The sequence below is a fragment of the Melospiza melodia genome, chromosome 1 (assembly GCF_035770615.1).
Source record: "Melospiza melodia melodia isolate bMelMel2 chromosome 1, bMelMel2.pri, whole genome shotgun sequence".
Lineage (NCBI taxonomy): Eukaryota > Metazoa > Chordata > Aves > Passeriformes > Passerellidae > Melospiza > Melospiza melodia.
The window spans coordinates 163,439,079-163,464,357 of NC_086194.1; the positions used below are offsets into that span (position 1 = coordinate 163,439,079).

Consider the following 25,279-nt stretch of genomic DNA (forward strand, 5'->3'; position numbering starts at 1 on the left):
TGCTTTGGGATTCTGGGACACGGTAAGCAGGAGAATGTTGTCATCTCCATCTTGACCAATATGAAATGAGCAGCCTGCCTGAAGTGAGGAGGGTTTTGCAAGCCTCAGTGACACCATTTAAGTACTCGGAAGGGGTGTGAATTGGGGGTGGGTGGAGAAGGAGGTTTCTTGTGTGCTTCCCGGCAGCTAAAAGCAGGTGTTCAGTCAACTGAGAGTTACCCTAAAGGCAGAGAATAAGGATGCAAATGATCTGTGAAACATAAAAGGAACCATCTGAATGCCCCTTTTCTTGGTTTACCTCCACCCTGGGTAGTTTGCATGACACAGGTTGATCAACCCTGAGAAAAAGCAGTTCTGTCCAACTGGAGAAGATAACTTTGTCAAACCTAACGACCTTGCAAAGAGGCGAAGAAAGCAAAGCCCAGAGGCCAGGACACGGACGGAAAAGTGTGGTCTGTGGCTGTGCTCTCTTGGTGGGGATGTGGGGCCCTGGTTGGCGCCTGTGGGGTCCCTGCTTCCCCCAGCTTTCACAGCAGCCCAGCTGAGTCAGTGGCGGTCCCAGAACGGGTCTGTGATTGCAGCTTCAGCCCTCCTTGATGAGGCAGCGTGGGGAACACTGGGTGAGCAGAGCCCACCCAGCTCCTGCCCCAACAGGCAGCACATGGGCCTGGCTGCTTTACACCCACCTGGAGCGGCTTCTAGGCCGAGCTTTGCCTCATCTCTGATGCAGCAGCAATGCACGAATCCAAGGGGTTGCTGCAACTCCAGGGCTGCCTGCTCAGGTGGGGACAATGCCTTAACTCGAAACTGGTGTGGATTTAGGACCCTCCTTGGCCGGCCTGGAGATGCTGAGTGCAGGGTGGCGCAGTGCTCAGCTGTTGCTCTGCTCATCCTCCTCAGTCGAATTCTACACCCAGCCTGCATTTGCACCACATCCTAAATGAACTTTTAACAGAGTTTATTTCTGTGCTGTGATTTGGACCTGCACATGTGTCTCTTGGGTGTTGCCAGCTCAGCTGTAGCTGCAGCTGGCTGGTCTTCCCCCACTTCTCACCTGTGCTCTCCTGTCCTGTGGGTGACCTCTTCATTTCATTGATAGTTTCGCTAATTTTCCCAGTGTTAATGAGTTCTTCCCCAGCTACCATCCCCCCGCTTCCCCAAAGCCAAGACGTTGACTCTTGCACTGTGAGGGTTAATTGCTTATTTATTTTGTGGACTGCACCTCCCTCTTTCTGATTTCACTTGATATGTGCAGGATGTGGCGATAAAAATCTGTTTGAGCTGTCTCCTGTTTCAGACATTTTTGCTTCTTTAAAGAAACTTCATGGGACAATGAGTGTGTACAGGGCTGCTTGGATAGGAAGGTGGAGAGGGAGCAGCAGGCTCGACCCTGTGCTCTCTGTATGTTCCATCCTTGCACCCAGGTGCTTGAACAAAGGTTTTGAGGTGTTCTGTCCTCACAGAGCCACTGTTATAAATCTGCGGGAAAATTGTGACATTGTTCAGTCTGCTCTCCCTTCAGCTCCTTGCAGACTTCTCTTCAAGATCCAGCTGCTTTCCATCAGCAGCTCCCAGGGTTGTCTGGGCCAGCCGGCAGCTTGCCACGTTCAGTGGTGACACGTCTGTGTCTGGAGAGAGCACAGCATCCCTGTGGATCTGTGCAGTCTCCTTTGCAGACTGCCTGGTGTGTATGGCTCTGTGGCCCCTTCCAGCCTTACCCATTCTGTCATTCTGTGCCTTTCTCTGTGTTCATGGAGGCCATCCAGTTGCAGCCTGCATATATTTAGCTGAACCAGGTGTTTTCTGCCTTTTTTTTTAGGTTTTGCATCAGTGGTTTGTTTGGTTCTGCTGTTTCCTCTTAAAGTTAATGTGGTTTACTCGCATAAGTTAACAGTGTCTATGGGTGGTTTACTCTCATGCATGAAAAAGCTGGTCTCAGAGGTGGTTTGTATTGTCTGTATTTTTATCTTGAGTGTCTGATCTGCAGCATGTCCTGCAGAGATGGCTCCTTTAGGGGGATGTTGCTGGTGTTTGGATGCTTTTCCGTAATAAATTTGAGCCATTTGAAGAAAACTGTGTTCATTTTATGAATTATGAAGTTGTGTATTGAAAACCAATATGGAGTAAAGGGGGCTGAAGTCAAGAAGGGTTAGTTATGAAAACTGGGGTGTATTCTGCTAACATCTCAGTGCCCCAGGGGCAATGCTTCTGAGCTGTAACCCTGAGTCATAACTGCCCGCCCCAGTGCAACTTCCAACCAAGGCAGTGTCACATTAGAGACGCTGGCATGGAAACTGGAGCCTAGAGGCTTGAGGGGCCTCAGTGATGGGGCTGCTGGGTACATGGTGCTGATATGCCCCTGTGGAAAGGGGGATTAAAAATTGGGCAGGAAAACACAGGGTCCAAGCTGCCGAATGGCTGCATGTGTTGCGTTTCCTTTTTTTCTTTTTTTTTTTTTTAATTCTTTCTCTTTTGTTTGTCTGTTTGCCTGGATTTGGATTCCTCCCAAAAAGAGTACCTGAGAGGTCTCTAATAGCAATAAAGGGAGCTCATCTGAGGAGGAAAGGGGTTACCCTTATTGCATCAAGCAGACAGACTGGGAGCTGCTGACTTGGGATGAGATGGGTGGTGGTTTTCCATCTTGTCTTTCCGCATGGTCATGACAGGGAGAGCTGATGTTCATTCTAATTGGGAATGTGTAGGGACATACCAGGAATACATCCTTGCTGGATTGCATTCTTCTGTGGGAAGGCATCAGCTATACATTGTGATGGGGATTAGACCTTACTGTATAGATAGTGCTTTGCAAATATATTTTCCTGGGAAGTTTTCCTAACTGGGCATAGTGTCAAAGAGCGTGAATTGGATGGTTCTGACTTTTTTATGTTATTCCCATGCCATGGTGTTTTGAAAGAACATCTGAGGCTGCAGCCCTTTCCATGTGCTCTGCTGTGATGGTCCCACTGGTGTGGGCAGGGCTGCTGGGCAGTTGGGCAGAAAGGGCATTCCTTGTGTTTGATTGCTGGCAAATCCCATACCATGTAGGTTATCCATGGAGAGATGTCGCAATGATGAAGGAACATGGAGAGTCTTGTTGAATTAAATTTTCATATTTCTTTAACAGTTGTGCTAAAAAACAAAGCCCTCAAAAAAGCTTGATACTTCTTGGGTTTAATTTTTGTGTGTTTTCTGAGAGCACAGATAAAGGCTATAAAAGGAGTTTCATTTTCCAAAAGGGAGAAGAGCTCAAGCCTGAGTGTGAACTGCCCTGCAGCCTACTTCCCAAGTGACCTTGGGCAGGTCAGACAGCTGGACTAGAAATATCCAAAAGTGTGACTGGGCATCCAAAATGCTGACCCATTTGGACATGTTGTACCAGCATTACTGTGCCAGTCTCAACTGCTGTTTGGTGGACTTCATGGCTCTTGAATGCTATGGTTTGGAGTCAGGTGAGGTTGGGTGTGAAATAAAAAAAAATGGTTTTTCAGTGTAAACACCACTTAATTCTGTGGGAAGAGTGGGAACAAATAATGCTTTGGACCAGGATCCTCTATGGATCATGAAAATTTTCTGAACATTTGTCTTATGTTAGATGACCAATTTCCAGACAGCTAAAATTAGGGAGAGAGCAGTAGTAGTTGTAGTTTCTTGATATTTCTATTGCTTGTGTGTAAAATGAATTCAGTATTAAGTCCTTGTTTCCCTGAAACAGAGAATAAATATAAAACTTGGAGCTGTTTCCTGGCTACAGCAGCAAATGAATGCCTGTGTTTGGGATAACAGGCTGATGTTGGCCATGGGTGGCATCTTTGAAACTGCCAGCATGCTGAGAGTTAATGAATGTGCTTGTATTTCTCTTGATGAGCTGGCGTGTTAAGGCTTTGAAATCAATTTTACAGCTGCACACCACCACAAACCTTTTTATTTAAGGTGTTCATTTCATGAAGTTCAAATAGCACCCATGTTGGACTGAATTCCAAATCTCCAGGAGAGTTTCGGACAATTTTGCTTGAGGTTTCTCTTGTGGTTGTTTGCAGGAGAAAAAAAACAGAGTAAAGTAACCAAGGTCAGCACCTCACTTCAAGCTGCCAGTAGGACTCCTCCAGGGAGAGAGGGATTGAGTTACCCTCTGCCTGCAATCCATCCCTCATGCCTATAATCAAATAATCCAGTAAAACGGCGTCAAAAAGGATGGGAAAGTTTGGAAAAATTTTTGCTGTAAGTTGAGCTGGGCAAATGATGCTCAGAGCTGTGTTGGTGTCTTGGGCACAGATTTCTCCTCAGAAAGTGCTGGGGTGTTATTTTACCCAAGGTATTGCATTGAAGTCCTGATGTCCATAATGTGTGGAGCCGAATGGATGCGTCTTCAAATCACCATACTTGCCCCCATCTTGGTAGTAAGTCTTAATTTTTGAGTGCTGTGATTCTGATTACATTTTGCTCTTATTATTGATCAATATATGTAGTGCCTTCATTTGAATTTAATTAGTTCATGTTTAATATTATAGTAGGCTTTATTACAGATAAGTACTACCTTGCATTTATTAGTTTTTCCATTCTAGAGGATCTGTAAAGTCTTCCCAGGGTTGATTCCTAACCTGAGGATGCTCCTGACCCCTTCAATGCCCTTGGAAACATTATCTAATTGTGGTAAAAACTGTCCAGCCCATTTTCATTTATTTTCCATCTCCTTTTTCCTCCTTAACTTGATTGTTATGAAGTCATTGAGCTAACAACAGTATTATTTTGTTCCAATTTACATTATTGACATTTCAGCTTTCTCTGGGTTAAATGGCATCCTGGTATTCCCTGCCAACATTGCTTTTTGTCTCGTTAATGTTGGACTAACCTTCAAGGAGGAATAGATTTAAAAAAAATATTTCTGAGGTTTTGCTAATTTTTGCCATGTAAGGGCTGTGTGACTCTCAGAAAGTTGCAGTTCAGCAGCAGGCTGGACTAGACAGAACACTGGTGCACTCTGTGATGCCAAGGAAATAATTTGCTGCAGCGCCCTACCACATGCAATCCTTGTTTTTCTTGGGATATCTCCCATGGACCTTCTGGCTGATTTTTCTCATTCTTCAATCTGATGTGATTGTCGTATGTTGTGGTATGTAGGGCTCCAAGCCAAGGATATCCAATATTTTTGGAATGTGTTCATTACTGTTTAAAATAGGCCTTTTTTCCATTCTCTTATAAGATTGTGCCACTTCTCTAATATGCTAATTTTACCTCTTCTTTGACATCCATACTCCTTGGTGTTATTTTGGTGTGTCCTGTATATATATCTTATGTATAGCTCTGTGTGAGTACGCATTACTGTATATGATTTATATAAAGCTTGTCTGTGCTGTCAGAAGGAAATAACTCTCACTTTTGTGGTGGGATCTTGGCTTGGATCTGCTGTGTATAACCAGTCCATTGCCAGGTGTCTCTGTCTTGCTTCCCTTCATTCCCAAGCAAGGCCATTGCTCCAGCCAGGCAAGGGAAGACTCAAACTATGGAGCACCACTGCAGGTGACTGCAGGTGAGGGATGTGGGGGCTTTGGAGCTGCTGGGTGGAGGTCTCCAGATCCCTGACTTACACACATTCTTGTGTGCAAATGAGCATGAGTCCACAAATGTGGTCAAGGTGTACATGGAGAAAATGGCTTTTAAAATGGGGATAAAACTGCCCTGAAATAGAGAGGGAGACATATTGGACCATGACTAGAGCATCACAGGTGTGGATGAAGGCTGGAGACAGCAGCCAGGGCAGAGGTGGAACGTGTGTGTGGGTGGAGAAGATCAGTGTAAGAAACTGCACTGGATGGCAAACTTGAAAGGAAAGTTCTGATTTAGATGGGAAGATCATTAATTGGGCAAATTGATTCCCCTGTAGTTTTTTGAACACCTACCTTACTTAGCTATTTTGCTTTCCTAATGTACCTACTTGGGTCACATGCATGGACCCAAAAACTGGGTAGAAGGACTGTGACAGTGCCAATATGTTTGGGGACAGGAAAGGAGCCAGAGTTAACTGTGGCATCCAGTCATGGAGTAAGAATGAATCTTTGTGGTCAACTGTGACTTGAGGGAACCAGTGGAGCAACGTGACCATTTAATGTTGTTCATGTCTTTTGGTTCTGCTTAGAAGAGGGTGATCTCTATTGCCTAGACATTCATGGTCTTTGTTATATGATGGCATCTCTTTTAGGCCTTCACATTGTCATGATGGTGTCTACCAAGGGGATGGAGACCTGGCTCATTGTGGCTTTGTCAGTTTTACGTATTTGCCCAGATGAATTGTGATGGTCTTTGTTGTAGGCAGGTAAAGGTTTCCAAGAAGCTCTGGAGTTTCTGGACTGATGACCTGAAAACAGACACATAAAACACGTGAGGTGAAAAGTGGGAGGATGGATTGTTCCTTTGGGACAGTTGGGTGTTTATTAGGAGGAGGATGTGAGGCTGAAGTGATTGCAGGTAAGTTCACTGTGTACCTTGGCTGCCAGTTTCTAGTCTGTCAGCTGAGGCAGGTGTTATGCCAAAGCAGGATATTGCCACCTCCAGCAAGGGTCTGGATGGGTCTGGCATGACAGGGAAGGCTCTAAACTGGATTTCTACCCAGTATTACACCAGATTTCTGGGCTGAAGGGACAGCTCTTGGTCTAAGGAGCACCATGGCTTGTCACCAAAAGGGCTGTGCCTGATTAGTGCTGATGGAGCTGCTATTGGTGATGGTATCACAAATACTGATCCTTTCCTACAAAGGAGGACATCTTACAGTGTGATAGAGGCCAGAAAGGTGTTAAACTGTTGGACCTGTTTTGTCACTAAATGTGACACCATCAGTCAGCTAGAGCTCTGAAGATGGAAAACTTTCATAGGGTGAAGTTACTGAAGGAGGGGAGACACTCAACATGATTAGCTTCATTCACTGGAGCCTTAGGAAGTTGAGGATGGGTTGGTGACTGTATGGGTGTGAGCAAGCCTCCTGAATTGGTTTTCTTTATGTCAGCCAAAGGGGGATTTTCCAAGATTGGTCCTTATGTTCTCCAAGCGAAGCAGGCTGAATGTTGTTGTGTCTGACTCTGCAGGAAAGCTGACACGGTGGCAGTAGCACTCAAAATTGTGTATTATTCCCTTCACAGCCAAAACTAGAACAAGAAAAATATCTTGTGTCAACCTGGCCTTTGAAATACAAATGAGTGAGCTCAAGCTCACTTGTAAATGTCACTGTGTGCTTTGTGCTCTCGCTCCCTAATGTGGTTGCTTTGCTTTCCCAGGTAACACATTTTCAGGCTTTTTCTTCAAGTGATGCTTTGACAAAGGGAGAGGAGAAGAGAGTCACTGTGCTTTGTGTTGAGTCCTTCAGGGCTGTTTTCCCACTGAGAAGCTGCACTGACCCTGAGCCAACTCAAACCCATCAGCACAGGCACTGTGCTCCCATGAAAGCCCAGCTGCAGCCTCAGGTTCTTCTGCTGTCAGACTTGGGGGCATGGTGTATGAAGGGGCACTGTGCAACTCCGACAGCCTTGGCTTTCTGTATGTGCTGTAAGTCTTTCTTAGGCATTTTTGTGTCCCTCTGTCAGGGAGTCTGTGCTTACTTGCTGAAACTCATTCATCTTGTTTTAAGGGATGAGTTGTCCTGTACTGGACCACCAGCAAACAGCTGTGCCTGGCCAAGCCTGCTGCAGGTCTGAGGGAGCAGAGGGGCAAGCACTGATCTCTTCTCTCTGGTGAGCAGTGATAGCACTTGAGAGAATGGCATGAAGCTGAGTCGGGACTGGAGGGGTATAGGTTGGTTATGAGGGAAAAGCTCTTCATACAGAGGGTGTTTTGGTACTGGAATAGGCTCCCCCAGGATGTGGTCACAGCTCAAAGCCTACCAGAGTTCAGGAAGTGTTTGGAGAATGCTCTCAGGCATATGGAGGGACCCCTGGAGTTGTGCTATGCAGGGTCAGGAGCTGGACTCAATGGACTCATGATCTCTATGAGTCCCCCTCAGCTCAGGACAGTTAATGATTCTGTATTTCTATGGCAAAGCATTGCACCTGTGCAGTCACCTTTAGGGTCCTCTCTACTGCCTTTGGCAGGATGCACTTCTGGGATTCACACTAACTCCTGCAGCTTCTTCGTGAACTTCTTCCCCTCCAAATTGAATCACAAGGCATGTAGAGAGCCAAGACTGCAACAGGATATGTTGCGTTGGTAGAGAAGCCCAATGTGGAAATGAACTGTGCTATTTTGGGTTATACCACGATGGGCTGGCTGGGTTTGGTGATGTTTCTGTCCTGTCTGGGATTAACCTGATAGGGACAGTTAGACAAAAAATAACATTCAAAGCTTCAGAATTGCATTTTGGAGTGCTAGAAGATGCTCATTCTCAAAACCTAATTGTTTTAAACCAATTTGCTGATTAGTTCAAGCCAACTTTGAGACTCCTGTCTGAGTAAGAGGCATTTCTGTGGAGTTAATCAGAAAGAACTGCAGTTTCTTTTACCATGAGCAAAAATAAATGTCAGACTGAGGACAATGTGTAACAGCAATGACTGGGTTTGTTGACTTAGCCAGAAATATGCAGCCAGTAAAAAATAAAATCATGTGGAAATACCTCACAGGCTTCTGAATCAGTGCTGACTATTCCTCTGAGCTTTATTGCAGTTGATGAATAAAGTTGTTGAGAGGAGTAGCAGGAGATTCTCTCATCTACCAGTGCTGGTGAGGGTCTTCTCCACAGGCTGCAGGTGGATCTCTGTTCCCCTGTGGTCCTCCATGGGCTGCAGGGGCACAGCTGCCTCACCTTGGGCTGCACCACAGGCTGCAGGTGCCTGAAGCACCTCCTGCTGCTCCTCCACTGACTCCACAGGGAGTTCATCACTAATCCAACTATGTGAGTTTGGCATGACATTGGGGTTCTATATGGCGTGGAGGAGGCAGCTACAGTGTACCTTCTTTCTGGCTGGTTAATACCCCTAGTTTGCAGGGAATCTACCCTTGCCCACACCTCTGCTTTTACCATTTTAGTTAAAAACATAAACAGCCTGGTGCTGTGTAAGGCTGCTGGGCTGTTGCTCATTCCCCACGATGCTCAGCCACACAGCGTATGCACAGGGACTGAGTTCTGCCTGGGTTCCTCCCCATGCATGACTGTGATTTAGAAATATGTAGTGGGAGACTTCCCAGACTGAAAAGGGCTTAATCTTCCCTGGATGAGCTCAGCTTTTTTTACAACACTCCATTTACACCAGTTGATGTCTTTCCAAGAGTCTGAAATCAAGATAGTGACCCACAGCTGGAGCATCTGCCAGAGCTCCCTGGGCAAAGTGCTGAGTGTGCTGCTCTCTGGGCAGGAGGCTGCCAAGAGGTTTGCCCACAAACCTGGTATTTAGTGTGGTAAAACAGGGGTTTATAAAAAGTTTTAGAGGTGGCAAGGCTGTGCCAGTGTGCTTAGATGTATTCATGAAATAGGGTTTTTGTTTGAAGGAAGTTACTGAAATGGTACCCATGGCCCCATACAAAAAGCTGGTACAATCAGGGAAGATCTATCTTCTCTCCATTTCTCCTTCTGTTTCCTGCCCATCTCTTTTGATAATTTTGAGTCTTTCTGCTTTGTGCTTATTTCACTTTTTGTTTGCTTACAAACCTCCAAGGTGTGCTGGTAGCTTCACTGAGTTTTAGTGCTTTTGCCTTTGCTGTGGTGAGCGGTGCATGCTGGTTGGATCACTGCTGTTACTTTGGATTTTCCCAAGTCTTCCCACAGGCTGCTTTTGGTTTCAAGGGTACTTGTTGAAAAAAGGAAGATTTCCACAAAAAAGCCTCTCACACCTCTGATGCATTCAAGCACGACTCCTGTTGAGCACTGGATGTACTTGGCAATTAAAAGCTGATTAAAGGGGTAGGAGTACTGATTTCAGCTATTTTAATGGCACATATATCACTTTGATACTATTGCAGTGGGATGTCCAGCAGATTACTGGGTGATGGGTGCAGAGACTTGGGGGCATACCTGTGAGCCCCAAAGTATTGCTGCCTGTCTGTCAGGGCACTGCAGTGCTGAGCATTGGAGTGGCAGCCCCTTGGGGCCATCAGCAGCAGAGGCTGGGAGTTTGGTGAAGCTCTGCAGGAGCAGCATCTGCTTCATGTGATTGAACCCTCTCCTTTGGAAACTGGCAATAGGTCCCACTTGCTGTACCTTTCCTCTGTGCAAGCTCTCCCCGCTCCTCCTCCTAGATTGCTTTCCATTTCCCAGCACTGCAGCTGACACTGATCTGGGTAGGAGCATCATGGCCTTCTGTGCAGCACATCAGCCTTGTTTTGCATGCTGACTTCCCTCAGTGGGGTAGGGACAGCAGTGGTGATAGATACCTGCTCTCACTCAGAAATACCCCTCTCAGTGCAATCCTGCTGTATGGGGTGTGTTTCCCACCCTGCATGGAGACAGCCAGAAGAGTCCTCTGAAACCTAAGCATCACCTTGTACAGGTGGAACCTCTTTTGGGTATGAATCAGGAGGCAGCGTCCCTAATTTGGACTGACATTGCAGTGTTGGAGCCACAGCTCAAATCTGTCAGAGCCTTTTCTGGCAAATCACTTCAAGAAAGGTGAAGAGAAAGCCCAGCACTGGACACAGACAGGTTGCAAGGTAGGAGTTACCAGCTACAGGTACCTCCAGGAGCAGCCAGAGCTTCATGGAACCATAGCCAGTGCCCAGACCAAGAGCAACATTCATGTCTGTTCACTTACTTTGATTTGTCACCTGAATGTTTTGTGCAATTTTCAAAGCATTGTGTGCATATCCAGATTCTCTTCTCCTGGACTAAACAGGTGTCCTCCTTTCCCTTAGAGGGTTTCTTCACACAGGGGTAGGGACTGGCAAAATATTTGTTCAGAGATAAAATGAATGTGTTTATCTGATCAGGAAACCCAGGTATGGGCAATACCCGAGTAACGTTTTTGTTTGAAGCAGCTTGGAATTTTTAGGAAAATCAGAGGAATTTCCCTTAGGTGCCAACCAAGCTGATAAATGCCAAGCAAATCCAAAACAGAGCACAGCACTGTTCTCTCCAGCTGCCAAGTTTGTGTTTGCTTTGGGGTTTTAATTAGAGGCAGTTCCCCAAAACAAAATGTTTTATTTGTTTCCATCTTCCTTTCTTCCTCCTCTTCCTTGTCCACTCCTCCCTTCTGCTGCTGTTGGCCGTGTGCTCAGCTGTGCTGGGCTTTGCTGGGCTGTCACCATTCCTGCCACCATGGGGATGGCACTGCTCTTTTCTCCAGCTCTCCTCAGCCCCTGCACTTGCTCCAGCACTGATCCACCCACAGCTCACTGTGCTGGTAGGAATTCAGCATGTGTCTGTACTGAGGGAGCTTCCTGCTGGTCAGTGAAGTACATCAGCAGCTGGAGAGGTTTGGTGAGCACCAGGGGCAGCAGTGGCTTTAGGAAGTAAGAAAGGTTACTTAGTCTTTTTCAGTGATGAAGTGTTTGAGTTGCACACATTGTGAAGTTTTCAACCCAGTCCATCTCACCCATCAAGGTTGCATCCACATCACTTAGAGAGATGAAAAAGTTTTGTGTATTTTTTCCCCTCTCCAAATAGGATTTTTCCTCTCTCCAACTGCTTTGAGAGTCCCGAAAGCACCAAGGTATAGAAAGATGGTCATTGATTTTTTCCCCTCTATCTTGAAAGTAACCCAAGTCCTCTGCAGATAATCCTGGCATATGGTAAAATTTTATTTCAATAGAAGGGGAGAGCTTGGTAGACCATCAGTTCTTTTCATTTCAGTGTAGCATTGTTTTGTCACCCTCACACATGTAGAAATATGCTTTGTTCTCCTGTTCACTGGTGCATCCAAGCTAAATGTGATTGAGCCTGGTGGCTGCTTGGATGGGTTATAGGGTGTTTCCAGGTGCCATTTGTATATGAGGACTCTGGTGATGCAGGGAATAGTTGTTTTCTCACTGTGGCTTTTAATGATCATTCAGAGTATGAAAGCATTTCTGTGTACATTCATGTTTATCTTTGTATTGGCTAAATTTCAATTCACTTTCTTCCTTCTGAACACTTTCATTTTTGTTGAATAAACTCTTCCTCACAAACCATACTAGTGAGGTCCCTGATGTTGTGAGGGGTTTCGGTGATTGGGTTTTTAACAGCTCTTTCCACCCTATTGTGGATTTCCTTTCATTATGCACGCTCTAACTGGTTTTCCAAGCCTTTTTCACCTTGTGAGTTTCTAAATGTGTTGTTTTTTTGTTTGTTTGTTTTTTTGTTGTAATGAAGATGTAGGATCCTTTCAAATAAATTGAAGCCTTCTGACAATAGAGTTGCATTTTTTATGTTATTTTCCACAGACACATACAATATGGAACATTGTTCCCCAAGGACCAGATGGCTTGAAATCCATCATTCAACCAGGGTAGAGTAGCACACTTGTTCTCTTAAATCTGTTCTTTCTAATAGTTACCAGTTACGGTTATTAGGAATTTTCTATGCTGTTGGTGATTTATAACCCTTTCATTCTCATGTAACTGTTGTGGACAGCAAAATCAAAGGTCTTGTTGGTGTTTGCCCAGGGCACCCACTTTGGTCATATGAGCTTGGGCAGAATGCTGTACTAATGTGGCTCTGTGGCTTTTGTCTTAAGCTGGATTGAGTCCCAGTCAGCTTTAGGCACAAGCAGAGCAAGCCCAGGTCTGTCTGCACATGTCTGGGTGGACACATCCCACTTGGGTCATGTGAAATCCCAGCTCATCAGAGCCTTGGAGGGACCTTCTCGCCCTTGGCTGTGCCTGTGAACTGTGTAGCACTGGATATACAAAGTAATCACAGGGAGCCTGAAAATGCCTGTGATGTGAAATTGTAACATTAATAAAAACAAAGGAATTGTTTGTGTTCAACCAAGCAGAGTCTTGCCTGTTTCTCAGAGAACAGTGTTTCCAGCCTTGCAGTCCTTGGGGAAACCCTGATCAAGAGTGCTGTTGCTGACCTGCAGCACAGGTGATTAAAGGTGGCGGGCACAAGCTCTTGCCCAAGAAACTTTTTCATGTGCACATGTGCAAAATGTCTGAGATGAGCATGGGAAGTGCTTCCTAGCAGGGAAGGCAGGGCCTGTGTTGCTCAGTGCAGATGCTGTGGTGTCTCTTTGTATGGGGCAAATCAATCCTGAATCTGCAGAGAGGCAGCCCAAGAGATGCAGCCCAGCCCCAGTGAGAAGCACTGAAGGAGGTAGGGGAGCTCTCCCTGTGTGTCTGAAGTCTGTAAAGTCTGTGATTTATGCCTGGCTTCTGTCACTGAAGCGTTAGTTCAGGTCAAGTTCATCTAATGGATGAGAGCAAACCCATCCCTGCTGTGTGAGCATCTCTGTCTGGGCTGCAGAGCACACGTCCCATGTGGCTGCTGGATTCTCACCAGAGTGTCCTGCTTGGGGCTGCTGCGTCCTGCTTGGGGCTGCTGCGTCCTGCTTGGGGCTGCTGGCACTGGTGGCCGAGCAGGGCAGGCTCAGCCCTGCCCACAGCATGGCCAGCACTGGAGCCTGGTGGAAGAACTTTCCTTGCAAGTCTCTCCTGGGCAGTGCAGGGAAAGTCACCTCCTTGTGGGCTTGCTTTTTCCCCCTGTGTCTTGCAGTTTGGTAGAAGCTGTGTGTCAGAGCTGCCCAGGGTGTGAAATGTGATCTTCACAGGTTGTCTTCCTGGCCAGTTGGGCATCTCCTTGACGGGACAGCAGAGATGCCAGTGCACATGTGGAGGTTGGAGCTACTGGCAGAATCTGGACCAGAACACTCTGAGGTCCTTGCTCAAGGCTGCTTCTGCTCCTGGGGCCAAACAGTAGCAAGGGATGCTGGTGTTGGTCACCTTTAGATGACAAACATGGAGGGATGGGAAAGATTCAGGGATCCAGACCAGCTCACCCAGTCTCAAAGTGACCCTGATGAGGACAGGCTGAGAGAGCTGGGGTTGTTCAGCATAGAGAAGAGAAGGCTCCTGGGAAACCTTTTTTGTAGCCTTTTAGTACTTAAAGAGAGTTTATAAGAAAGATGGGGACAGACTTTTTAGCAGGGCCTGTAATGATAAAGGGTAATGGCTTTAAACTAAAGAGGGTAAATTCAGACTAAATAAAAGGAAGACAGTTTTTACAATGTGTGTGGTGAAATGATGGAACAGGTTGCCCAGAGTAGATGGAGTAGATGCCCAATCCCAAGGTTGTTGTAAGTAGATGCAACAACAGGACACTGGGTCTTGGTGCACTGTGAAGTGTCCTCAGGTAACTTGTGCCTCCCTGACATTATGCAGGTGAACTTCTTGGTCATGTTGTCTGCTGTTAGCCTGGGGATCATACCTAGTATCTCTTGATCTTGATGAGTCTTTAAAAGTGTTATTTTCCACTGTGACAGTAGGAGCACTAACCATGCCCCTGGTCTATTGTCCTTAGTACAAATGTTGAATCAAAGGCTGTCCACCCCCCAGGGAGCTCGTGGTCTGGATCAATGACAGGAGGTTGTGATTGGTACATGCATATATCTAGAATAAAAATATTGATCATCTTGACAGACGTGTCTCAGAACACCAGCAGCCTCACAGTTATTGAGTGTTCTTGTAAATGTCACACAAAGAAGAGTTTTGATGAAGTCACTGAGGTAGTTTGGCAGACATTTGAGATGAATTTCTGCCAGACAAGGGGCAGGAAGGGAAAAATGTCAATCAATATCAAAAGCATTTTCCATTGACTGGCCCAGGAGAACAAGTTCCTGAGTAATAGTCAACAATATAAGAATCAGCAATAGATAGTGGGTACTGTAGGGCATGGGGTAAGCATTGAGAGTTACAGAGCTCTTGTGTGTTGAGACAGGGAAAGGGACTATCCTTGGGAAGATGAGGTGGGATAGAAGCCATGACCCATATGGTAGTACTCTTGCTGGTCAGGAGAAGTTAAAAGTGTCTCAGGGAAGGGTGATGTGAGAAAGCAAGAGCTTCAATGACAATGGCAGATTTGGATGCTGGCTGAAAGAGCATTCAAAAGATGTCCTGAGACTTAATTTCAAACAGAAAGAGACCAGTCTGGAGTAGAGTCTGCATGGAGGAGGGCACAGACCATCATAACAATACAAATTTCTGGTGTAGGTGAAAGGGAGGTAGAGAAGGATGGGAGCATGAGTTGAACCACAGGGCCCATGGGGAGGGAAATCTGAAGTTGAACTGGAGGATGATGAAGAGTAAGAAAGGGAGAGATGAGAGATAGTGCTGACAGAGGCAGGTTGGAGAAGCCAAGGCCAAGCAGAGGGACATATGGATTTTGACCTTTGACTAAGAAGCCACTACTTTTTTCAGTAGAATCATGAATAGGTAATATTATTGCTTCCAGACCCAGACAGGATCCTCTGCAGATAAACCAGTGCAGACAGGGAAAAGCTTTGCATGTAACATCATTCTGGGGTGCATCAAACACAGATGGGCAAAACCAGATGGGCAAAAGTGGTGATTATCCTACTCTGGCCAGCATTGGGGAGTGTGGCTTCACCTGGACCACTGTGTGCCGTTCTAGGCCCCACCAGTTTAGAAGGTTGTGAAAGTCCTTGAATGTGTCCCAAGGAGGGCAGCCAAGTTGGTGGAATTGCTGAAAGTCATGTCATGTGAGGAGTGTCTGAGGGCTCTGGGCTTGTCTGGTTTGGAGAAGAGGAGGTTGAGGGGTGACTTCATTGCTCTCTAACAGCTTCCTGAGGAGGGAAAGGGGAGAAGGCAGTGCTGAGCTCCTCTCCCTGGGATCCAGTAGCAGGATGTGTGGGAGTGGTCCAAAGCTCATCAAGGAAGGCTCGGACTGGACATCATAAATCATTTCTTTGCCAGTAGAGTAGTCAGACACTGAAACAGGCTTCCTAAAGAGGTAGTCAGTGAGCCTGCCAGTGTTTAAGAGGCATTTGGATAGTGCCTTTGGTTATATTCTTTAACTATTGATCACTCCTGAATCAGTCAGGCATTTGGACTACTGGTTGTTGCAGGTCCCTTCCAACTGAAATTATTTATTCTATTTTATTCTATTCCATTCAATTCAATTCTAATCCTGTCCTGTCCAGTGCTATGCTATCCTATCCTGCTCTGTCACCAGAAGTGGCTCTGTGTGTGTGCTCTGGTCAGGGACCCCTGCTGCACTCCTGCCTGGGAAGGGATCTGCCTGGCTCCAGTGCTTTCTGTCCCATCTCCCTGCTTGTGATGGGGATGCTGGTCCCATAAAACAGGCATGTGCTGATGTCTCTGCCTGGCTACACAAGCCAGCTCTGGAAAACCTCAGCTCCTAGATTACCAGCATAGCAGGGCTCTCTGTCTGCAAAGGTGTAAGATTACAAAACACACACTCGAAAAGCTTAACCAAAACCACCTCATTTTTAGCAGTTTGTGAGGGTTTATTCATTACACTTCAGCAGAGGAATGCAGGAATGTGAGCAGCATTAAACCTATTCATTTGGCAGCGAGGCATCTCCTCTCCCCTGCTCCAGCCTGCTTGGCTTTAATGATAATTGCACCTCTTGAGTTGTTGAGTTGGCTCTCTGCCACAGGGCCCTCCCCACACAGATGTGTGTGGCACAGTGCTGGGAAGGAAGGCTGGAGCCTTTGGGAAAGCTCAGATGGATGCTTTGGAGCAGGGCCGTGCTTCCTTTCCCGCTGGGATGCGCTCCACCACTGCTCTGCATCCTGCCCTGCATCCCAGCCTGCATCCCATCCTGCTCACACCTCCTCCCAGACTCCTCTGCTCTGGGCAGCTGCCTGATTCAAAAAAAGGCTTTGCTTTCTCCCTGACAAGCCCTAAGCCCTGCAAATTACTTAGGCTGAGGTTTGAATGGTCCTACCTTTCCAAAGAGCCTGCTCTGCATGTCCTGGGCCACCCTGCCTTTCTGGGACTGCCCCAGTGCCAGCATGGACAGAGACTCATGGATGTGCTTCTGCTCTTGACTCTAGGCAGGGAAGAGAGCAACAGTCACTCCCCCACTCTTAACATATCCTGCTGGGGAATTCATGTTGTTGTCGTCATGATTATTATTATTTCTTTAATGACTCTGATTAACCATCCCCAAACACACCTAACAGTACCCTAGCATCTAAAATTTACCTATTGATTTAAAAAGCCTTGTCACTTTAAAAATGGGAAATAATTATAAAAAAATAAAAAAGCAGCAGTAATATTTGTTGGCTTGTTAAGAATTTGAAAGATGCAATAAAATCGGATTTTGGGTTTATTCGTGTTGCCCGTTCCCAGAGGAGGAATGTGGTGCTCTGCATAACCTGGCTGCTTGCAGCAGCTGCTGCTGTCACTGCAGTTTCACAGAAAGGGCCTGGGAAGCTGCGGGAACTGGTAGCACTGGATCCCTAATGAGGAGACAAGTACTGTGTGAGCTGTGGATGCACAGGCTGGGCAGCTGGAGAATTAGTCAGCAGAAGTGAGCACCATGGCTACAATAGCCCTGTTGACCTATTAGAAGCTGGTACATTTGAATTTGAGGCACAGAGACATGGAGAAGGTTTTATTGAAAGTAGCTTCAAGGTCTCTGTTTAAAGGACGCTGTTTTGAAGGGTCTGTAATGAGAATGAACCAGCCTAATTCAGTTAATTAGCTGGGGCCCAGCCATCAGCTGGGCATCCCAAGGTTTCACCTGCTACACAGGGCTGAAGAGGAGACAGCCTGTTCCTAGATGCTGAGATGAAACTAATTGTGTTTCAGCAGCTGGGATGAATTTGGACAGAGTCTATTATTGCACTTGTGCTTGAAACGTTAATTAAACCCTCTCTTGGCAGGACTGAGCAATGGAAAGTTAAGTGGTAAAGAGTTTGTTTTTAGCCCCCTGGTCCCATGTTTGGGATCCTCAGGTGCAGTGCTTTGATACCCAACTCCTGGATATTGGTCAAGTCACTAAACTGCTTCATGCCCATGCTCCACAGCTGTACAGCAAGAGCTAGGGCAGAGGTGGTCTTCCATGCTCTGTATCAGCCTCAGTTTTGAAACTCACTTCTGGGTATCATCAGTAGATATACTGACAGTTCCTGTTCAGTTTCCTCTTGGTTAAGTTGGAGCTCTCTGAAGGTGTGACTCTTGGACACATAATCCTCAATGGCTACGATGATAATCCCTTAATTGTTCATTTGTACAGTAATTTTAGCATTTACAAGAAGGCCAAATGAATTAATCCGAGGAAGATGAGAGGATGGGATGGACAAGATGAGTCCACTAGAGCAAATGAAGGAATTAAAGAAGAGCAAATAAGTCTGTGGCAAGGTGAGAGACTTTTCTGTCTGCATTCTCCACCTAACACATTCACTGCCCTGAGCTGAGAAGAGGCAGCTCCTTGTACTACTTGATAGTACACTGCAGAATATATATAGCAAATAGAAATACTTAATATTATCTTCTGTCTTAGTGATCCTCCAGTCAGGGTGGACTGCTGACTATGGTGTGTCCTCCATGGTCACCTGTACAAGTGATTCAAGCACCATTAGAGCCATAGCCCCTGGCAATGTGTCTGCTGCTGCTGGAGGGATCCAACTTTGCAACCTTTGGGCAACTCTTAAGCTCATGTTTGCTTTAACAGGGACTCTGTATGGCAAGGTCCACACACCGGTAGCTCCTGGTTCACTGAAATGCCCTCTCCCAGTCACCTTAATGCGCAGTTGTTTAACTCAGACCTTGGACACAGAGGGTTTGGGATAGTAAGCACAGAACAAAAATCCTTGGTGATTTTTTGGTGTTTTGTTTTGCTTGTAAACACCTGCAAGTATCTATGTTATTCATTAATGGAGAAACTGAGCCACATGTGCTACCTGCCCTGACAGCCCTTGCTCCCTGCAGGAGGTCTGCACTCCTGAGCTTTAAACACAGAAAATTTATAGTGAGGAAAGCAACAAACAAGCACGAAACAAAAGAAAAAAAAAGTGATGCCTTTCCGATTAGCCCCTTAGCAGGGACAGTGCCCAGTGCTTTCCAGCACCTGTAAAGGTGGGGCACACCCTATCCTGGGAAATGGCTGTGCCATGGAACAGCCCTGCCCTGCCCTCCTGCCGGTAACTCATACCCTGCAGCGAGACAGCGCAGAGGAATGGATAGACTTGTGCTCAACCAGTCCTGCTTTCTCCTAGCCCAACGGGTTGTTGGGCAACTTCAGGATTGCTCAACCCAGTGGAAGTTTCTCCATCGGGATGATGGGTGCTAACAACACTTAAGTAGTTGTTAAGTGCTTTGGGATCTGCGGTAGCAAATCAAAAGATAAGGAGAAGAGGTGGGGGAGAGGATACAAGTGTCAGGAATTTAATTGAGAAATCCTTCTCATTGTATCACCTTTGTATTTATTCTGAACCCACTGCTACTGTTGGCTTTCTAGAGCTAGGTGAAGACTGCGGTGAATCCAAGACCCTGAGCCTTGCTGCTGCCGCTGGGTTATGCTTGACATCATTACCGTGCTAACAGCAGCGGTAAGGCCGATAAAAAATATTTGTGTCTCCTGGAGCATAACCTCTTTGGGATGAGAAGAGGTCCTGGCACTGCACTCTGCCCAGATTTAGCTACAGATAATGGAGTTTTTCCTACCGACATCTTGGGACGATGGGCGGTTGTACGACACGGTCCTTTCGTGGCGTCCTTGCAGTGCCAGCTCTTCTCCGCGGTCTGTCCTGTCCGATGGCGGGTGCTTGGCTGCCATGTGGGGCTCAGGCTGTGCCAGCCATGTGCTGCCCAGTCAGGCAGGGCACAGCTGGTGACTTGCTCTGCGGTTGCTGCAACCCTCTCCCAGGATCTCTGGCTGAGCTCAGCTCTGCATGTATGCACATGCAGGGGAGCATCGCGAGAGCCGGCGGTCCTTCCTCCTCCTCCTCCCTGGTGCCGGAGCTCGCTGACGAGCCAGCATCAAAGCAAAATTTCCCACTGGTGTCTCTTTTCTCAGAGGCTGCCTGTCTCCATCGCTGGCTTTCAGTGGCATTGAAGCCTGCCTGGGAATGGGCGCCACTCCCACATAGCTCCTGGGTCGACTCTCATTAGGAAGGGCGTATTCCTTGGAGAGCGTGAGCTGTGCCTCTCGTTTTGTTTCTCCACGTAGGAGCTGGGCTGCAAAGCCAGGACACAGAGCTGTGTTTCTTCCCCAGGGCTCATTCTCACTGGTGCTGGCTGTGGCTGGCAGCCCTATCAGTCGTGGCGTCGCGATTAATGCTGGCACAGTGGCAGTGCCTGGGGGGCCGAGCCCTTCCTGCGTGTGTTGGGCTGCTCTGCTGGACCCTGGGCAGGTGCCCCACTAGAGCCATGTCTTGTTTTGGGATGGGGATCTCATCCCATGCCCTGAGTTTCCCCATGGACTCTGGTGGTAAAAGGCATCTTTAGGGAAAATGTTGCAGTCCCCAGCTCTGTGCTGCTGTTCCCCAGGGTTCTTCCAGAGCTGCTGGCCCTGGTGTAGCTCAAAACGCCAAACTGAGTACTTTGCTAGTGAAAGAAGGGTAGCAATGTGTGCCAGAGACAAGGAGTGAGTTGTGCGCTCTCCAAACCAAGTGAAGAGATCTGACCTTCAGAATCTCCCAGAGTGTCATCTCCTCTCTGGCACTACCTGGCGTTACTGCAGTTACTGGATAAAACACCTTTATGTGTTCAACAATGATCAACAATGATCTTGTCCCCACATCTTCCCACTGACTGTCATCATCATTTATACTTTGGCTTTATCAGGGCGCAGCAACTGATGCAGCTTGGGTGCTCACTGATCTCCTTGGAGAAGAAGAAGAAGGAGGAGGAGGAGGGCAGGAAGGAATGGGTTGCCCAGAGAGGTGATAGATGTGCCATCCCTGGAAACATTAAAGATCATGTGGGACTGGGCTTTGAGCAACCTGCTCGAGTTGATGTCCCTGCTCACTTGAGGGGTTTGGAGTAGATGGTCTTTAAAGGTCTCTCACAACCCAAATTATTTGATGAGGGCAATCCCCAGCCTGGCTAACCCAGAGGGGCAGGTTGGATTCAGGGCATCCCCCGACCTTGTTGCAGAGCTGCAGGAGTGGAGAACAGAGGCTGAGCCAGCAACAAAGGGATAGTTGCATGCATTGAGGGGAGATCTGAGCACTCACGTTGCTCAGCTACAAATTCCTCTCTAAATGGGTATCTCAGGACCTTTTTAAAGGCTAGTGCTAATTAATACAGACTCTACCTGTGCTTGCTCTTCAACAGCAGGATATGTCAGTCTGAAAGCAGGCTGGAGAGGCAAAACAAGTTTTGGGTTTTTTAAATCTTCCCACAAGACATGCCTTTCTGAGCACTGAAGGACATATTTGCATTTTTTGGGACATAGTGTGAATACTTTCGGCAAATACTGAAATAAATACACACATCCATCCCACATGAGTACATACAAGGCAGTAGAAGATAACTGCACTTGAAGGGCTCAGCATCTTGTTACTCCTGCATACCTTGTTGGTCAGGGAATTTGTCATGTCAGTGTTTGACAGTGTTTCAGCTCACCTGTATTGTCTCTGGTGTATACCAAGCTTCAGCTGTGGGCTTCTCTCTTCAGCACCTAGTCCAAAACAGCTTGCCTTGGTTTGCAGTCAATGTTGCTAGCTGGTTCCTCTGGTGCTGCAGGACCACACAGTAAGCCAGTCAGCTGAGAAATGGGATCCCTTCAGCAAATTCAGTCCAGTTTTTTGATAGCACATAAAAATACAGCTAGTCACTAAAAACCAAAAAGCCCAAGGTGGCATTCGGTGGTTCATCCCTTCAGCAGCTGAGCAGTGTTACTGTAATATCTGTCTGTCCTTCTGCACTGCTACACCCAAAACCAACCTCAGGCTGCCGACAACAAAGGATGTTGCTGAACACACTCACAGCAGGGAACCCATCCAACTGACATTTTTTCCCTCCCTTGGGTTGCTATTCTGTAGATTTGGTTGTCCAGTCCAGTTTGCAGTCTCGCATGGCAAACTGGCATGCACTGGCATGGCTGAGAGGGAGGAACTAATAGGAACAATATCATGGGCTGGTCCCAGTGCCAGAAAGCTTGTGGGGGAGAGTCACCAGCCTAATCACATTGAAACCTTGGGAGTTGCTGCTGAACTGGGAACCTCCTTGGGCTTTGTGCCTGCCCTACTTCCCAGGGCAGTTTGGTTGATGGTGATAAATGGTAAAGTCTCAGTGCCCAGTTCCCTGCACACGCAGGTTGTTCCTTTGTGCTCTTGCTTTTAAAGTTATCAGCACAAAATGGTAGAGGTTGGGAGAGTGTTTGATAAATCTTTTCACATTCTCATCTTTTTCTATATTTGCTTCCCATCCTGATGCTCTCTATTAGCATCAGTTCAGAGCAAGGCCGGCTCTGGTAGATGTGAGGCTGGGAGGAGCTGGGCTGAGTGCCAGGCTTGGGGCTGGATGCCACATGTATGTTTTTTTGTCCTTCTTGCCCCAGATAAGCCAAGATCCCCCTCCCAGGAGCCATGTTTCTGTTTGGCTTGTGTGGAGCTGGGTTTTGAACCTTCTGCTGACTGATCTCAGCAGTGGGTTGCTTACCAGCATCTTTGCTGCAGCATGAGGATGGAATTGATGTCTGTGCTCATTGCAGGGGCCTTGAACTATGTGACTTTAAAGCTCCCTTTCAACCTAAACCATTCTGTGATTCTATCACCCCCAGTTCTGTGGTCAATCAGGTGAATATTTCTAACAGACCTGAGGGAACCCCTTTTGGAGCAGGGGAGAACAGGCACACCCTTCCTCTCTGCAGCCTTCTTCCAGCATGTAGTACTCCTGAGATTTGCTATTTCCCTGACTCAGTGTGCAGTAACACCAAATCCTCTCTTTCCTTTGATCCAGGGCTTTTAAAAGAGCAGCATGATGCTCCTGTGCCAGCCAAACAGCTTTGATTCTGCCATGCAATGTGGTGTGCATGTGTCCAGGTTGACAGGAGCTGTAAACACCCATTTCCTTGCAGAAGTTGAGAGTAAATTAAACCAAAGCTCACAATTGCATTTTGGTTTATTTATATATTTATTAATTTATTTTTCCTAATGGTCCATGTGTTTTTAGCACTTATTACTGGATGCAAGGGGATGCTGCATCAGTGTGTACCTGCAGCATCCCTTGTTAGCTCACAGCTCTCATCTCTTGTGCAAGAGAGGATGCTAAAAACAGCTAAGTCCCCAAAAGGTGTTTTCCTGCAAATCCTGGAGACAAATCACACTAATGGGAGGTGACTGGCTGCAGACTTGTGGCCAGTGGAAGATGGATGGTTTTGAGCAGGGGTGTTGTGACCTGAAACTTAAGCCTGTAGCTGGGTCACTGCTCCTCTTTCAAGTTGTTTTCACTGGGCTGGAAGCTTTCTTGTTATGCATGGAGTTGCATCCAGGGAGGATCTGAAAGGTCGCTTAACCCTTTGCCTCACAGGGAAAGCAGAAAAGAAGTGATAATACAATAAATCCAAAGCAATCCAACCATCCTTCAAAAAAAAAAGTCTGAAAGCTGAAAAAGTCCACAAAGGAGGATGCTGGGTTTATATTGCTTGTTCAGCAAACAGCCTGCATTGGGTTGAGGTTGCAGTGAAGGTTTATACAGAAATTCAATGCCACTTGGGATGTAACACAGGTAATAGCATTTTCCCCCCTCTTCTCCCTCCTCCTTCATCTTTGCTCTAATGCATTTGACTGAATTACAGTGCAAATCCATGGCTGTATAAATACCAAGTGGGGGAGAAAAAAATGCAGCAGAAGCCACAGGCATTGTTTAGGTGGTTCTTTGATGTATTTCACCCATGAATATAAACTGTTAGCTTTGTGGGATGGTTTTGGGCTAAAAGGGTCTTGAGACTGGTTTGTTGGGTGCCTTATAAAAACACTTCACAGACATTTCACTTCCCATCCTTTCTCTCTTGATGTGTGTGCCTTGCAAAAATGTACTTATACTCTCAGTTCCCAAGATTAAACCACTTTTACTGCACAAATACTATTTGAGATCCACAATTTGTTCATATGTTGGGATGCCTTGAAGGATATAAGTCCAAGTTCTGGCACTGCCAGATCAAATTCTACATGAGCACCTTAGGTTTCACCAGGCTTGTTGGGAAACACTTGTTCCTCAGGGCAGATCCTACAGCCTGGGCTGGAGTCAGGAGTGGGACCGTGCTGGGAGTGGTGGGTCTGCAGTGATGAAGGAAAGGACAGGGGGGTTTGGCAGCTGGGCTTGTTTGTTTGTTTGGGAGTACAGGGGGAGGACTAGTCTGTGATGCTTGGCATTAAATTTGGCCTGATACTTAAGTACCAGTTCCCAGGAAATTGCCATCAGAGTAATTAGCATGTGCTGACTTATTTGTACAGTGATAACAGCAGGAAAGTATTGAAGCAGGAAAAACAAACACATTATTCATTTGAACCTTCAATCCACAGCCTTTGCTTGACAGTTCACTCTTTGCAATACACAGGTCTATTTTTAGGCTTCCAAGTCAGGCGAGCTTTTTTTTCATTTTTGTTTTGCATTTTGGTCTTTCTTTTGCTGACATAAATTGGAAATTAATCTGTGCTTAGAGATAAACAAACCCAATTTTAAAATAAACCTTTTGAATACCAAAGACTCTGTGAAAGTGCTGAAGCTTCAGTACAAGGCTTTTGAAACCTGTGCCCATGCAAATGGGATGAGCTGCAGATGGCAGCTAGGGTAGGCAAGAGGAGCTCTCTGTGCAGATGCAGCTCTGGGTAGTGGAATGTGATCCCTGTTTCTATCGGATGTATTTGCTGTGAGCATCTTCTTCAGCCCAGGTTTCCCTGCCTGGTGGTGAGTGCTGCTTAGCCAGCCAGGTTAGAGCTGTCCTTTGACAGGTGAGCACTGAGGAGCAGGTTTAGTAACTTGGGTAATAATTATTGTTAACGAGACTGTGGGAGTGTGGCACAGGGTCACAGGAGTCTGTGGTTGTGAGGTATCTGAGGAGGATATTTGGGGAAAGGCAGCCTTGTATGTGTGAGTATATGGAAAAGCTGGTAAGAGAGCAGAACATGTTTGGGGTGGGGGGAAATGGGTGTGGAGAAATGTGTGGCTTCACCTTGGAATGGAAACAATGGGGATGAAAGCGTTTGCTCTGCCTTTCCTTTCCTCCCCTCTTCTGCTTACCAGCCACCCGCAGAAGCAAATCCCTGCCAGGCTCTTGTGCTAAATCCTTTGAAAGCTCCTCTTCTCCTTTGGCTAATATAAATTCAGAAAAAAGGGTGGAGGCAGAAGACAGGCTGTCTGCAGGGGAAGAGAGGCCCCAGGGTTTCTCCTGGAGATGGATTTGTGAACAGCTGAGAAAATCAGGCAAAGCATCTCCCTCAGCCAGCAGCT

At 46.7% G+C, this 25,279-nt stretch overlaps 2 long non-coding RNA genes across 2 annotated transcripts in view; one reads left to right on the forward strand and one right to left on the reverse strand.

Annotated features, from left to right (window-relative positions):
* LOC134427946 (uncharacterized) overlaps positions 1-25,279 on the forward strand; it is a 123,549-nt gene that overhangs the window by 58,673 nt on the left and 39,597 nt on the right. The gene's annotated exons all lie outside the window — the stretch shown is intronic.
* LOC134427943 (uncharacterized) lies at positions 1,185-19,940 on the reverse strand. The gene is made up of 2 exons (XR_010030274.1): positions 19,544-19,940; positions 1,185-6,352 (listed from the first exon to the last, which is right to left on the reverse strand). It is a non-coding gene; the product is annotated as an uncharacterized LOC134427943 (long non-coding RNA).